The sequence below is a fragment of the Lissotriton helveticus genome, chromosome 5_1 (genome assembly GCF_964261635.1).
Source record: "Lissotriton helveticus chromosome 5_1, aLisHel1.1, whole genome shotgun sequence".
NCBI classification, from domain to species: domain Eukaryota; kingdom Metazoa; phylum Chordata; class Amphibia; order Caudata; family Salamandridae; genus Lissotriton; species Lissotriton helveticus.
Genome location: NC_136065.1, coordinates 1,332,773,408 through 1,332,788,907, shown reverse-complemented (window position 1 = coordinate 1,332,788,907; position 15,500 = coordinate 1,332,773,408). Strand labels below are relative to the sequence as shown.

Here is a 15,500-nt window from a genome sequence, read left to right as displayed (position 1 = left end):
CAACACCGAATAGACCAGGAAGCTTGGAAATTCAGTTTTTTGGAAACCTAGGTGTGGGAATATGCATTCTAGGATTGAGGACATTGGTTCGGGATCTCACTACATCACCTGTTTGTGGGTGCACTGTAAGGCCAGCATCTATGATGATTTCTAAAAATGATGTTGTGTTTGTTGAGGGGGTGCTGCTTCTGCAGGCCAGTTAGGGACTTCTGGGGCCATTCTCCACATCTGAGTTTTTCTGTTTTGTCTGAGGTGGACTTTCAGACGTTTGGCGGCCATTCAGCGTTTCACAACGACCAAGTAACTGCCAAGCTGAATACCATGGTATCACTGAAGTTCATGAACTTGGGGATGATTTGTGTGTAATGTTTGTGGTTGAAACAAGACAGACGAAAGACTAAATCATTCTAGTAAGAGGGCTGAGGTATGAGTAAGCTTATGCTCATTGGGTGGCCAACGCCAAATACAAACACATGGAGAAAAGATATTTTTGAGTCTTAACTAGACTCTTCCTCCACCCTTTCTTCCCTCCCATCTTTCACTGAATGTGTTGGTAGCATAAAGAGTACACTATACATTTTGTTAGTCTCAGACTGTCACTTTGTCACAACGGCAAGCCAGTACTTGTCTGGATATACAGCAGGAGCTCATGTTCGGGTAATTTAATAATCTGATATTACATTCTGACACAAATAGTTTACATACATATGGGTGTAGACATATACATATTTCACATCTTTGCCTTGTTGTTTGGCCTGGATGAGGAATATTGACAGAGGTCTGTGATGGTAGAGTTGACCACAAGTGACGAATTTTGACAGTCTTTCGTGGAGCTGCATAGGCATATATGTCTGGAGATGAGAAAGTAGGCAATTCGGTTTTAAGTCATCCTCTCTGGACCCCCAAATTATCTTGATGAAAATGAACTTTTCTGGAGGTGTACATACTCTTCCGAGCTTTGGCAACTTTATTATTAAGAACTTATAGTGCACACAGCTACTACCCCAAGGGCTTTCCCGGTGCATGCAGAAGGAAGGGATGCAGAGAGCTACATGGGCAGGTTGGGAAAGCCAAGTCTTAAGGCTCTTGCAAAAAGCAAGAAAAGTACGCACAGTTCCTCAGTGAATCTGGAAGGGAGTTTCAAAGTTTCAGACCTAAATAAGCAAAAGAGTATCCCTTCATGTGGAACAAGTGGAACCTGGGTACAGTAAACAGGACCTGTTGTGAGGACGTCCGAGATCGGGATGGATTGTACAGGTGAGCCAGATCCATAATGTATTTAGGACTACCTCTGGCTTTTGCCTTAAACATATTGCATAGAGCTTTAAACTTGGTGCGGTTCGAGATGGTAAGCCAGTGCAACTCATGAAGGAGATTAGAGACTGAGGCAAATTTAGGCAACTGATAAAGAAGACAGGCAGCAGAATTCCGTACTAGCTGCAGACGACGGATAGAAGATTTGTTGGCTCCTAAATACAGCACGTTGCCGTAATCAAGTCTGGAGATGATAAGGGCTTGAATGACAGTCCTTTGCGTAGAGATGAGGATCAGCCAAAGGGTCTTTTTAAGCCATTTAAGCAATGCAAAGCAGATGGCCATCACCTTAGCCACTTGGATAATGGTTTATCCACAAGGAAACTCAGATTCTTAACCTTGTCCAATGGCGTAGGTAGAACACCTAAAGTGGGGTCTTGCCTAGGATCTCTGTTTTATCTCCGTTTAGCTGGAGTAGGTTGTTATACATCTAGGAGGAGATCTGACTCAAGCACAAAACTGAGCTCCGAATGCCAATGACTGAGACGGAGAAAAGGTGAAGATTACCTTCCTACTAAACCAGCTAATATTCAAAAAGAAAATAAATCCAACACAATCAATCTCGGGGAATGATCTGAAGTTTTAAAATAGCATTCGTTTGAGAAACAGATGCATCTTTCCTTGCAAGCCATTCTGTTGCAATAAGGGGGTGCCCAGGGGCTGGATGCGAGTTTTCAAACAATTTTGGACATACCATGTTAAATGTGCCAGATAAGTCCATGGTGGCCAAATGGGTTGCGATAGGAGTACGTTTCTCACATTAGTAGTTTGTAAATGTTTTAATTCTTCAAAGTAAGGATATTTTTTGCCATTAAGCTTCAGCACATGTTTTGCTATAGTACAATGCTCGCTATTTGCATAACCTGTCGGGGTGGATGTCAATTTTAGCATTCACTGCAAAACTGTCGATGTCGATTGTCCTACTGTTTGAGCCCTGAAAAGGGGTCCTGTTCTTATAAGCATCCACAACCCTCGTTGCATTTTGCTGTTTCCTATCTACAATGTACGAATCCTCCGCTCCAGTGTTAATTTCCCGAACCCAGCAAATCTGTCATATCTGAGGGTTAGGTTTCCATCCAAATGTTATTTTTCTCCTTTGCCAGTGTCCGTTTCCTCCGTCCCCGTGTTTTCTTGAGTCAGTGCGAGTTTTTTCTAATGCTTTTGTGTCTGCACTTCCCCAGGACCAGTCTCTCCTGTCCCTGTGTAACATGCACATGACATGGTATGCCAGCTTCAGGGCTTGTTTACAAATTATGTAGCTCTAAACATGTCACAATATTTCCTAGCAGATAATTTTTCTCCCTCGTTTAGTTTATGAATTGTTTGGTGTTTCTTAGAATGTATTTATTTTGCAAGGTTTTGCATAGCCAACATGTTGTCCCTCAATTACTTCAGAGCACCTTTGAACAGTAAGGGGTGCAATGTCCTATGCAATCCGGGACCTTGTACTCCACGAGTGTTCGCCCTTTTGAATGGTCTTAGTTGGATCAGGTGAGTAGAAGAGGATTGAAGGTGCTAGGCTGGCTGAGGTGTAGAGTGGGGCTTTGCTTTTTGCAGGTATTCCTCACATCTGCTGCACTCTGCTTTTTTGGTGCAGTGAACCTTGAAAAGGGTTCCAGACAATGCAGTGATCAGAGTACAGAGCTTTAAGGGGGGCGACCTGAGAGTCAAAAGGAAAGCTGGGGAAGCTTATAAAACCACCACAGAATGCTCCAGAATTCAGAGAAGTTTTAAGGAGTGGGCAAAGTGGGCTCTACCCCAAAGACCCCTTAATTCGGGGGCAGACAGACCCAGCTCTGTTCTGCAGTCTCGCCCTGACGACCTCGAATAATTCTTAAACAGATTGTTTTAAATACTGCTTTCCTTTAATTGTGTTTGTGGGTGATGTGCGAGTGTCTATTACAGATATTTTGCAGGGAAATGTGTTTATATTTCATGCAACATCCATTAAAAACTTTCTTTTAGATCAAAGCTGGACTTCACATAGAAGAAATGGGAGGGTGTCACAGAAATAATTTGTAGTAATATTAGTGAGCTTCTGCTGTGGTACAATATTCAAAACACACATCACTATCCCCGAATAATAGATGTAAATACATTCAGAATTTGGAGGAGTGTGCTTGAGCACTGTCCGTGACCTGGCCATAGAGGGCATGAAAGAGATGAAACTGGATCATAAAATAAAAGCGGTTCCGAACAGGAGCCCCCAAAATACATTTGGCCCAGGCCCCCTGCAATTCTTAAGCTGTCTCTGGTAGAATTGCAGAAAAACAAGGTTGATTTCAATATGAGTCGAGCCAAGCCACAGAGAGCTTTAGCAGCCTTCTCGTTCAGTGGAGCTTCTACTTTCGATACTCAGCATGTTCTTTGCTCAGTGAATCTCTAACCTTGTTAAAGTCATCTTGTCCATCTATTATGTGACTCCTAGCCGTTGCCTTCCGCCTCAGTGGCCCTGCTTCTGGAAACAGGACGCAAATGATTCCCTCATTGCGTGTGTGTGCTAACGTCACACCACAGGTCCCCCGGGGTGCTATCACCACAGTCCTGTCTGAGCTGCTCGGCCACAGTTATCCATACTGAGGTCAGTTCAAGTAACACATTCTCCTCACTGGCGACCACATCATGGTCGCCATAGAGACCCTATTACCCCAGAGTACGCCGCTAGGCACACAGGTTTAGGTTCTAAAGAGAAGGTAATAATAACAACAGCAATAATATTAATACTGTTATTACTACTAATAATAATAAGTATTTTATTAAAACCTTTTAGCACAAATTTGCAGCTTCTAAAGGCCATATGTATGATCACATATTCCCATAGACACAGAATGGGTAAACCCCTTTGATACATCTGGCCCAATGTGCTGTAACCAGTATGTGTTACCTATCCAATATAATGCAATGTAATGGCACTCAATTCACACAGATCACGAGGATGGAAGGCCAAATGTCTCACTGAAATTCAAACTTACAAGTTTCATATCTCAGCTGCCGTCAACAATATATAGGACAGGAGATTACTGTACAGGAACACATACGAAGACGCAGTCAACAAGAGACTGGGGCATTGCTGGGTTCTGAAGGAAGAGGTACACTGTTACTGCATCATGGTGTAGTGTTTTTAAAGGTGTAACATCTGCTCTTTCCTGAAATGAAGCAGGGTTGGTGTAGTCCTGATGCTTACGGCGATGTTGCTGTAGATCCTGGGTACACAGAATGAGGCAGAATACTGGTTGCCTTGCATTTTTCCCCATTTTTCACTTCTTGCACTGTTTGATGGTGTCCTGGCTGCAGGTGTTTTGAAGAGCCACCGGACATGCAGAGCTTGTCAGCCAAGCAGGAATGGTTGGCAATCGTGAAGGCTTTGTAGATGATGCATCGGTTTTTGAAGACGGTGCAGGACGGCAAATGGAGCCATAGGAGTTCCATTAGGGTTGGGGGGAGGGGGTTGGCTTTATTTCTTCAGGCCTTTTATGAGGGGTGCTGCAGTATGTAGGATGCTTTATAGTGGGTAGCATGACATTCACTCAGCCTTCTTACACCAATAAAGTTGAATATTCTGGTTTGTGGAAGATATGGGAGCTATAAGTGTTCTACTCAGGCTAGTGGTTTAAACAAAAGTGTTGGGTGCAGAATGAGGCTCTGTTGATTCCCAAGCCCTAACTCAAAACCTATGTGACCTGGACAGGCTGAGTTGTATCTCGTTCCTTAGGTAACCAATCCACTCACAGACTGAAGTGATGCAGACTGTGACTCCATCACTTGCAGTAATATTTAGATCAATGCACAGGTACTACCTGACAATTGCGGAAAAGGGTGGCAGTTCTTTCTGACAAGCTATAAGTATGTTAAGTGATGTTCTTGGACATTAATAAATAAAGGTCTCACATCTTTCAATCAACTGGCGCTTACATTAAAGTAAATTCCGAATTTAACATAGACACAAAACTGTGCACTCTTCCACTGGGTATCGATATTCCTGCTAATGTTTTTAAAGTATCATGAATTAGCCTTAAAAAACGCCCCAGTTCAATCAACATCATAAACTAAACTCTTCCTACTACACTGAACTGTAATTTCAATTCTTGTCTAAGGAAGTTATATGCATCTAATGGTTTTATTATACTCACAAAAATGTCTGTATGTAACATTGTTATGGTTTTAATTAACCAAACAATAACGTTTCTATTTTCTACTGTATGGTGCATGTCTAAATGAATCTCCTATAGGCATGGTACATATGTAAATGAGACATAGAAGACATGGTGTCCATGATCATTGCTGCAAGGTCATGCAAATAGTGTAACACACTCTATAAAAAATGTTTATTACATACTCTGTGAAACTTGATAATAGCTCACAAGTGGTGCTTGAAGTGTGGCATCTGGATGCATTGTTGGACTTTTATTTGCACTTTTAACATTGTACTGTATTGTATTGCAGCATTTATATAGTACTTACTACATCTATGTGTGGCACTGAAGCTCTGTGAGCAAGAAGTTACTTCATGCAGGTTGTGTGGTTGGAATGTTGTGGTCATTTTTGTGATCCTATGTGGAAAGTGCTTCAATTCCTTGTGAGATAACCACTGAGATGATGTTATTGTATTCTAGTGTGGTGGATGAGGAAGTGTAAGAGATAGAGACACAGTTATGGTTTTCAGTAAGCTGGCAGTTTTGAGTAGTTCTGTGAGAAAAAGAGTAAAATGGTCCCTTACTGGCCGTTAATTGAGGAAAATTGTTGTTGTGATACTTGCCCTTGACAGGGGGGAACCCCTAACCCCCTAATATGTAGGCAAGGTTCAAAGTGGTTGTCAGGGCAAGACTGGTTTCTCGCACTACTTCAGTAATAAATTCCAATAAAACAGTAGTTAATTTTGTTGGTTGTTTATAAAGGTGTTTTCACTCTATCCGTGCGAGTGAGCGAGAAACAAACTAACGGACAGCCAACATGTGTTTCACCGCTTTACACGGCCATCCGACCAAACCTACAGACGGAATTTGACCGAACCGGCATTACGCCCGATATTATGAGAAATTTCAGGACCCAATATACACAGAAAACTCAACTCCATCATTTTTATTGCAACGCCCTGAGGAAGCCCCAGGCCGGATTGCCGTGTAAAGGGGTGAAACACGTGTTGGCTGTTAGTTTGTTTGTTTCTCACTCACTCTCACGGATAGAGTGACAACACCCTTATAAACAACCAACAAAATGAACTACTGTTTGATTGGAATTTATTACTGAAGTACGAGAAACCAGTCTTGCCCTGACAACCACTTTAAACAAGGGCAGTTTTGAGTAGCTCTGCAGCCCCTTTATGTTTTTTCTTATGACCTCATGGGCACATGCATCAAGCATTTTACAGGTCGCAAACGGACCGATGTGCAGAATGTGACAGGTAAAATGCTATTTCCGATGCATCAAGCCCAAAGGTATTCGCATTTAAAGAAATCGTTATTTTTTGCTATTTCCTTAATTGCGAATGCAGTTAGGGAATCGCAAATTGTGATTCCCAAAATGCGATGCATCATGCATTCGCAAATTGCGTTTTAGCAATTTGGAATTGCAAATTATCATCAACTTCAAGTTGATAGTATTTGCAATTTCTTAGAAAAATGCATAAAGTTGCATTTTCTAAGTGCCATGTGACACACACACACATGCCAATATTGGGAGCGTATCAGTGTGGCCTTTTGGCCCCCTAGCACCTTTCAAATAGCATTCCTAATTTGCGAGTACCTATTTGATGCTCGCAAATTGCGAATGACTTTCCATTCATTCCTATAGGTTTTAGGCCCATAGGAATGAAAGGAAAGGCATTCTTTGATAGCGAGTCGCAACTTGCGAGTCGCTATTAAGGAATTTGTCGGAATTGCATTTTTTTTTGCGATTCTTACATGGATAAGGAATTGTGATTCCTAAATAGAGATTCCCTAATAATCGCTATTTAGGAATCGCAATTCCATTCTTTGATGCATGTGACCCATAGTCTACTAAGCTTGTTAGTGCACTGGGTTGCCCAACCAGAAATGTTGTGTATAGTTTTGGTTCTGAGCTGGCATGATCGGACAAAAAAAAAATACGTGGAGATCTGCTGGGATGGGATTTGTTACTATGATTCCATATTAGAGGGTCCCCGTGGGATGTAAAGAAGTACTCATGCTGTACAGTTATGTGGGATCTGCAGTGGTGGACTAGATTAAAGTCCTCCGATGGACCAGCAGCATCCGGCAGATCTCTTTAGTTGTTCCATGCCTACTAATTTAGTGATGGATGGTTTATTGGCTGGCATAGTATTGGTGATGGGCAAGTTGCGTAATAGATATATATGTCTTATGTGAGTGCATGAGGGGCAATTCACAGTTGACTGCGGATCGCTGAGCGTGTTGTTATTAGTGTGGGTCAGAAATTACATATGTGAATTGACAGAACTACATAATACTCAGGCGAACCACAGGCCAGCCCTTCATAGCTTACTTTCATATTGAAAGTATTTTGCTGGCTGGGTTGTTCCCTATTTCTGTGGTTCTCAGTTGTAAGCTGTAGATTGAATTTGAAGGCGTTATTGTCTTTCTGGGTTCTATCACAGAGATGTGGGATGTTTTAATTATATTCGAACAACCATGTTTTCTATCTTTTCTGCAGTGCATTTGCTCATGGGTGCTTGGATTGTTGGCTGGTAGCTACTTACAGAGCTTGACAGCTTATCATATTTGTACTTGGCTGGTGTCATTGTCCTTTGGAAACTGTAGCTTTTCATTGGTCAGTAGGCTTAGTAGTCCCTCCTTAGTACCGCCTTGTTTCATTTTGTAGCCTCACGTTGTAGCCTCCCAAGAGGATACCCTCTGTTACATGCATTGGCTTTAATTACAGCCTCCGAGCACTATTTACATAAATGGTTTTCTCAGGCAGGACACGCTATCCAGGAACGCCTACAAATATGAGCAGACGGTAGCAGAGCTTCAATCTAATACCTGAAAACAGCATGCCTCACAGAGCAGCGCATACACTGCCGAGGCTCGACCTAAAAATGGGAGGTCTCTCCAAGGGCCGCGGCCCATGTAATTAAGGGCGTGGCTTTAAAATGCCTAAGCTAAAAACCTGTGCTTAGCATGGATTCCCACCCCACTGGAATGTTGCTGCTTCTGTCATTGCATTCAGATATATAATACAACAAGTAAATAATGCACCTACAAGGCAGAAATATTGGCTTAGTCAATGGTTGTTAGTTGCCTCAGATAAATAAGCAACAACTATGGATTCATTGCACACCTCAAAGGTAGTGAAGGGTGGCACTGCTGCAGAGTCAAGATTTTTTTTCACCCGGAGGGTGAGGGCAAAAATTGAGAGCACTATAAGGAACTGAATCAGAACCTGCTTTTGAGAACTGCTTGTAAGACCTGGTCCACATAAAGCCCTGGCTTGCACAATTAACAAATGATGCCTGTATTCCAACGCACCTAGAGAATGGTTTGCAGGGGCGTAGCTTTGTCAGTAAGATGGGGTGGGGTCAGCTTCATATTTTCCAACAATGGCTCTGGCTAATGTTAAAATACCACAAGCTGGGTGCATGAAAGGTGTTAAAGGGCAATGGAAAGGGAGACAATGCGGATTGATAACATTTCTGAGTAAGAGAAAACACATTATTTTGTAAAATAACTAGCATTTTTGAAGACTCAAAACAGAGGGTAGGTGTGTGTGTGTGTTTTTGTCTATATGTATGTAAAAGTTCCTGTTGAAATCCGGCAGACACCTCACCATACTCGACGGAAAGCAACTGCACCCAACTATTTAGGAGAAAATATATTTATTAGGGGGTGCAACACCCCAAACACTCCCCCTCCCCCTGCCACTCAATTCGCTATGCCCCTGATGGTTTGTCTGGGAGGCTTAGTATCTGGGCTAGCTAGATTCTAAGCACTCTCGTCTTCCGAACAGATCAGACTGCACCACAGGGAGGCAATGGATGTGTCCAAGATCACACGTCGCTCAACTGAGGAACATAGTAGTGAAATAAAGGATTTGAACAGATGATCATTTATCACACGACACTAACTGCCCCTTTCACAACGTACTATACATTTTACATGTTTACAGCAGGAGAGGTGTACATCTAATTGGGGGAGGGGAATGTACATCTAAATGGGGGAGGGGCAGAGCTGTTCGTCATGGCTCCTGCACCTGAGACTGCAGCAGCAGTTCTCGTCAGATCGTCCTTGCATTTAATGGGATAGCACGAGCAGCTTGGAAAGTTTTACTCTAGTAGTCACCTTTCACTCTGTTTATCAACCAAGCCTTGGCCACCCGCTTAATAAGCCGGAACAGCTGTCGGATTTAGCGCAATTTGTATTACCCGAAACAACAACGTCAATGTTTACATGTCTGAGTGATAAAAACTAAAGAACAGCTGTGGAACATCTTATTTTTACGATTAAAACAAACGTTTGTTCCTTTATTGTAGTTCAATGCAAGAATACATATAATAATGTTACTGATATGGGAAGGATGAAAGGCTGTGCTAGATTTTAGGATACAAGTCCGTGACACGTGACCTATACACATGACTGCGGCGGGAGTTGAATGTACAGAACTCTCCCACCAGCCCAAACGTCACATATGGTGGTAACAGGAGCCAGCAAACTTTACTCTGTTTTGACATGTCTTGCTCTTCAGCTCAGACCCAGCGGGGGCTCAGGTAACCCGAGGCTTACAGCCACACACGTCCACACGCACTCACGTCCTTAGTCCTTACCTGCTGGGCTGCTGTGTGCTTCTCCGGTGAAGGGCGGGTCACCTTCCTGTCTCTCTCCCTGCAGACTGGCGATAGCTGGCGCGCGCAGCTGGGTTTTGTGTGTGTGCAGACGGGGAGGGGCCCCAGCGAATACCAGAAGCAGACCGGATTTTGCACACAGCCCAGCGGCAGGCTGACACCGCCTTCACCACTTAACCCCCACACAGAAGGATGCATTTTCCTTATAAAGGCGTCAGTGCAGGGCAGGCACCCAGGCAGGTTTCTGTGCGTAGGCCAAATCTTATTCAGGAAGGAAACAGTTTTTAGGCCCCAGCTTGTATCAATCGGTACAATTCAAATGAAAAGACTGACTGCAAAAACCAAGTGCATCTATGTTTTATTTCATTTTATTTATTTAATGCGATTTTATAAAGCGCGAACATTACCCGAAGGTGTCAGAGTGCTTTACAAAAGAACCAGTTGCGATACATACGGATTTAGGATTACATGAGTTACATAAAAGATACAAACAGAAAAAAACTGCAAATGTTCAAGTTGTAAAGTCACATAAGGAAGAGATACAAACAGAGAAACTTGCAAATGTACAAGTTGTAAAGTCACTCAAGGAAGAGATACAAATGGATAAACTCTAAGAATCACCTAGGAATGGTAGTGAGTACAAGGGTCTACTACATATACAAGTGGTCTGCTTGTGGCCGTGCACACTGCCCAAGGGCCGACCTAAAGATCACCCCCCCCCCCCCGCACCGCGGGGGCTGCAGGGGTTATTGTTACGCCCATGCTTGTGAATAAGTGAGCCAGTGGGAATGGGTGTTATTTTATTAGATCCTGCAGTTTAAGTATTGTGGCCAGTACCCTTACCATAGTTGATATGCATTATATTATGCCGCATTTATTCCACAAGGGGCTAGGGTTAGATGGGGGTGGTGAGAGGGAGAGTGGATTCATTTGATGCTGGTTTTAAAAGCCCAGGGCTGCTAATGGTGCCCCTTTCACAAACATATCAAAAGGGCCACCCGTATATACAAACAAACAATAGAAATGTAATAGGTCTCGCATTTTTTTGAGTTAGAGCTATTGGTGTTGTAAATGGCAATGTCTTTTACCCTTGTGTTATGGAGTGGATGTATGTGGTTTGAGTGGAATAATGTGGGTTGGATTTGAATTGTTAGTTGTGTAATTGTGTAGCGTGGAATGGTGTGAAGATGATTTGTGTAGTGTAAATGTGTGGCATTGTGTGCAGTGGAATTATATGTATAGTAATTATGTGATGTTGAGCGCTGTGATGTAGAGTAAAGTTGTGTAGAGTATAGTGGCATAGAGTGGCACTGCTTATATTGCAGTGGAACAGACTGCAGTGGAGTAGAGTGGAGTGGCAGAGATTGTAAAAGAGTGGCTTAGAGTGGTGTAGTATAGGGTGTAGTGACGTACAGTAGAATGTCTTAGAGGAGAGTGAAGTGGTATAGAGTGGAATGGTAAAGTGTAGGGTGGATTGGCGTAGAACGCAGTGCTTTAGAGTGCAGTTTTGTAGAGTAGAATCAAAGCTGTCAAGGTTTCGGATTGCTATGTGTGACATTTTCATAATTTCAGTGTGATTATGAGTGACATTTCAGTGACTATGAGTGACATTATCTCCGTCACCACGGGCCAGAGTCACCCGACCCTCACCAGCGCAGCCCATTCCATTGCTGCCATGTTTTCAGTGCGAAAACAACAATTGATGGACAGAATGCAGAACAATGTCATACATTCACCCCAGTACAGAGATCTGGGCCTAAATCCATCTTTTTTTTGCACTCCACACCACCCCAGTTCAGACATGGCCATATGCAAATCAGCCTTGACCCTGTGCCTCATGGGAACAGTCCAGCCCGAACTGCCAAGCCAAGTCTTTCCTGGACCGGAATCAAGAATCCTAGGACCGGTTTCTGGCTATCAGCCGTCTTCAGCCAGGATAGCTTGACTCCAGTGGTGTGGAGAGCATGGGACTCATGTCTGAGCATACCCATCCCACTCGGGGTGACAAATGCAAAAACAACAATTGATGGACAGAATGCAGAACAATGTCATACATTCACACCAGTACAGAGATCTGGGCCTAAATCCATCGTTTTTATGCACTCCACACCACCCCAGTTCAGACATGGCCATATGCAAATCAGCCTTGACCCTGTGCCTCATGGGAACAATCCAGCCCGAACTGCCAAGCCATGTCTTTCCTGGACCGGAATCAAGCATCCAGCGCACATGAGTGACATATCTATGTTTTTAAGTCACCTATGAGTGATATACACGTCTCATGTGTGACACCTTCATTGGCACTTTATAACTGGCAGTGGATTATGGTACAAAATGAAAAACTTGTTTTAATGAATGCATTGTAGTACCTGGATTAAATAAACCACTCACACTTGACATGGGGTACTTCGAGATTTGTGAATTTGCCCTGCGCCCTTTCCTACTGTACCATACCTTCATGTAATATTTTTTGTAGCGTTAAATAAAATGTAGCTGATAGTCTATACCAAATAACTATTTTATCTTAGTTTCGGCATGCACATATGCTTTGATCTGTAAGTTAGAAATTAATGTTGCATAAAAAAATGCTACACTAGTTTGGTATTTCAGTGTTGTAATTGATACACATTACCCAAATAAATGACCACCATTTACAGATTTCTGAACAACTTACTTAGCTGTCACCAGCCAGTGACCTGAACATTTATCACTGCTTGCTGCCAAATTGTTGCTGCTGGCTGGCCACATCCTTTCACTGGGCTGGGCCTTCTCCCAGGTACAGTGCAGCCAGTCTTCTTCTTTCTGGGAAGGGGATGACAGAAGCCTTGACTGGAGTTGTTGACAGCCTGGGCTGGTCAAGGTTGCGCTTAATACACTTGTGCGGACTGCTGACCATAAAAGGCCAGGGATAAGGAGAGTGGACAAACACTGTGCCCCCTTTCCCAAAACCGCATGTGAACAGATGGCAAGAGCTGCATAGCTGTCTTTTTTTACACCAATCTGTGGCAATATGTGGCAGCCTGGTGTGGAAGCTTAGGAGGACTTGGGCCCAGCAGACTTGTCACTTTCAGCAAAAGCATATCGAATGAGAAGGTGGCAGGATCTTTTCACACAGGTAGTACAGAAGATCCTTGAGGACTAGAAAAAATTCATAAATAGAATACTAGGCCCATTATTTACCTAAAATCTTACTCAACTTGCCAGGTTCAAAAGTGAGGTTATGCTTCTATGAAATGTGCAAATTTCAGTGGCGGCTGGCATGTCTCAAAGATGGTAGGCAGGGTGGCACATAACAAAATTAAAAAGGTTCTTACCTTTTCCACGAGTGCAACGTCCTCTTCGATCCTTCTCTCCTCGAGACAGGCAGCAGGCAGGTTCCCGATTGTGAGAAGTTGGCCTGGTATATGATGTTCACTAATCTAGTGAGCACCTTGCACCAGTCCAAACAACACTTATGGTGATGGTTGTAAAGTCAACCTTATAGACCAGCTATCCTAGTGGTAGCATGGACAAAGCAGTCTTAGGCTAAACTCAAGAGGGCATGTGAAGCCAGCTGTTTTACCATATGCAATCCCTTTAATACCAAATGAAAGGACACCACACAGGTTATATATAGAAAATATATATGTATTTATCACTAAATTAATACTCTGAACTCTTAGGACATCTGGGTTAGAGAAGTTTATAATGCACATGCCTGGCTGGCCGTCACAAGACGGCCGGCTAAAGAGATGTGAATTTTAAATTCAAGAGCACACACCTCCCTGCTGCCACTCAACAGCAATGACCCCGCCCCATCCTGATGCTCACTTCAGGATGGGTCAGTTGCTGAAAAATAAAATGGCAATAAATACACTTTATTGCCATTTTATTTTCCAGCTCTGGCCTGGGGGTTTTGTTTGTGGGGCTACGTTCCTCCACTCAAATGAAGGAGACACCCCTGGCAAATGTACAGCTTTGAGTAACATGGCTTCTGGGCCCAATTGAATTATGAAAATTAGCAAGCATATTTAAAGCTACTGGATCCACTACACCACTATGAAACAACATCCATATTTGATTGTAAAACATTGGTATATTTGCCACTATGCTTAAACATTAAGAGTTTAATGCATAGGAGTATATGAGCATGATACAAACAGTATTTCGGTTTTCATAGGCTTTATAATCCTTCTGCCTCAGGCTATACACCCTTTCTATAAGCTCTTGCCTGTGGCTTAAGGCTTTAACTGGGGTTTAGGGCCTTTAACTTCCGTTATTGCTTTCGGCAGTGGGTTATAAAACTTCAATATGTACTTTTATATGTGCATTTAACTCAGCTAGAGTGCCTATTCACTGTACGTTGCTCACTTATTATCCAGCAAGGAAATATGGTCTGTCAATTCGAAAAGAATTTTATTTAAGAATATAGGCGTGTCATTGTACGATAAATGTGATTAAGCAACAAACAGTGAGCAATAAATATTACAATACAATTGTATTCCAGCATACACATTTGAATTAAAACAAGGAATAATAATGTCCACATTAGGTAAACAAGAAAAATATAATAAATAAGTTACAAAAGAAAGAGGAGGAAGTTAGAGAAACCATGGAGGTTTGAGGACTTCTTGTTGCTAGTGTTTCAGTGAGGATTTTTTTTGGCACAAGTATCAAAAAATGTCGTAACTGGTAACCATAACTGAAGTCCTTTGAGGGCAGTGGATGAAGGTAGATTTGAGAATGTACCCAGTCTGTGATTGTGGCACACATCATACCACCAGGCCTTGTATGAAACTTTCGTCAAGTTCTTCCAATTTCTTGATATTTGTTGTTGGGCGACAGCTATTGATAGATCAATTATTTTAAAATTAGTTGCATTGTTATCCCAAACTGAAGAAAGGCTGCCTAAGAAGATGTGTGTCTAAGAGAACGGGAACTGTATAGAAAAAATTAAGTTAATTTCAAGCCAGACCTCTTTCCAGAATTTATATACTGAAGTGCATAAGAACAACAAATGGAATAGATCTGCATTTGGAGAGGAGCATGTCCAGCATGTATCCGGAGTATTAAGGAATGTTTTATGTAAAAGTTGTGGAGATAAAAGAAGTCTATTATTCACATAAAACAGTGTTTGAATTAAACTAGCTGATCTGGAGGATTCACGTATTTTAGTCCATAAATTATTCCACAAAATAGGAGACCATTCCGTGTTGAAATCTTTTTCCCACGGCATGTAAGTACTTGTTTTCTGTCTCAATGTGCTGGCAATTTGCAAGAAAAAGTATAATTTAGAAGCCTTGGGCTGAGTGTGTAATAGGTCAGAGACGTCCTTATGTACATGAGTGTTGGGATTGGCAATAGTGTTATTGGATAGCGATGTAAGAACATCAAGAACAGCTTTGCGAAGAAGCTGAAATTTGGAAAGTAAAGA

The 15,500-nt window shown here is 42.4% G+C and overlaps 1 protein-coding gene across 1 annotated transcript in view; it reads right to left on the bottom strand.

Annotated features, from left to right (window-relative positions):
* Positions 1–10,205, bottom strand: part of CSRP1 (cysteine and glycine rich protein 1) — a 128,607-nt gene extending 118,402 nt beyond the window's left edge. The window contains exon 1 of the mRNA XM_078644189.1: positions 10,070–10,205. The gene's annotated coding sequence lies outside the window, so the exon portion shown is untranslated. The remainder of the gene's footprint in view (positions 1–10,069) is intronic.
* Between the last annotated feature and the right edge of the window lie 5,295 nt (positions 10,206–15,500).